The 1,396-nt window shown below is 45.3% G+C and overlaps 1 protein-coding gene across 5 annotated transcripts in view; it reads right to left on the bottom strand.

The window, feature by feature from the left end:
* TAF1B (TATA-box binding protein associated factor, RNA polymerase I subunit B) overlaps positions 1-1,396 on the bottom strand; it is an 87,832-nt gene that overhangs the window by 1,367 nt on the left and 85,069 nt on the right. The window lies entirely within an intron of this gene.

Genomic DNA, 1,396 nt, shown 5'->3' with positions numbered 1-1,396 from the left:
AGACAGAGTTTTGCCCATGGAGTGCAGTGGCCACTATCTCAGCTCACTGGAACCTCCACCACCCAGGTTCAAGGGAGACTTCTGCCTGCCTCAGCCTCCCAAAGTGCTGGGATTACAGGTGTGAGCCACAGTGCCTACCATTTTTTTTTTTTTTAAAGATGGAGTCTGGCTCTGTCTGCCAGGCTGGAGTGCAGTGGTGGGATCTCGGCTAACTGCAACCTCCGCCTCCTGGGTTCAAGTGATTCTCCCGCTTCAGCCTCCCAAATAGCTGGGACTACAGGTGTGCAGCTCCATGCCCAGCTAATTTTTATATTTTTAGTAGAGAGGGGGTTGGCCAATCTGGTCTTGAACTCCTGACCTCAGGTGATCCACCCATCTCAGCCTCCCAAAGTGTTGAGATTACAGGCATGAGCCACTGCACCTGCCATAACTGCCAATCTCAAACTCTAACTACACCAAATGTAGGGTATCCAGGGACAGAGGAAGAGGTTAAATGGTATTGTATGGCACTGTCATAAGCAAAATCCAGACTATGAGAAACTGTGTGGGACACATGACCAGGATTACTCAATAAGTACACTGTAGAAGGAAAGAGAGAGAGGGATAAAGCGGGGGGAGGGTCTCACGAACTGAAACTCTTACAGGCCATGTCAACCACCTGCAATATATGAGCCTGATTTGGATTCTGAGTTAAATTCATTTAAAAAATTATATGGCAATTGGGAAAATCTAACCATTGACTGCATGTTTGATAATATTAAGAAATTACTACTTTTTAATCTGATTAATGGTATTACAGTTTTACTTTTAAAAATATGATGTTTGAGGTCTGCTTTCAAATAATAGGGGCAGTGGAGTAGAGTGAGCTGGAGCCTGGGTGAAGCAAGTCTTCCCATGTCACAGCTGCTGAGGTTAGGTGACAGAGATGGGGGGTTCTTCACACTACTCTACTTCTGAGTATACCAGAAACTGTCCATTATCAAGTTTAAAAGGCAAGTAAACAAATAACATATAGAAGCCATAAACTTTAAGATATTATGACTTAGAAAACATGTATGGTCCTAAATTCCTGAATGTCTATGTTTGCATCATAAAACTCTGCCACTTGGCTGGGCACAATGGCTCATGCCTATAATCTCAGCACTTCGGGAGGCTGAGGCAGGCTGATCACTTGAGACCAGGAGTTTGAGACTAGCCTGGCTCACAAGACGAAACCTCATCTCCAGTAAAAATACAAACGATTAGCCAGGTGTGGTGGAACACGTCTGCAGTCCCAGTCACGTGGAAGGCTGAGATACAAGAATCACTTGAACCTGGGAGGCGGAGGTTGCAGTGAGCAAAGATTGTGCCACTGCACTCCAGCCTGGGTGACAGTGTGAGACTCTATCTCAAAAAA

The sequence above is a fragment of the Cebus imitator genome, unplaced genomic scaffold (genome assembly GCF_001604975.1).
Source record: "Cebus imitator isolate Cc_AM_T3 unplaced genomic scaffold, Cebus_imitator-1.0 Scaffold1, whole genome shotgun sequence".
Classification (NCBI taxonomy): domain Eukaryota; kingdom Metazoa; phylum Chordata; class Mammalia; order Primates; family Cebidae; genus Cebus; species Cebus imitator.
This window is presented reverse-complemented; position numbering and strand designations above follow the sequence as displayed.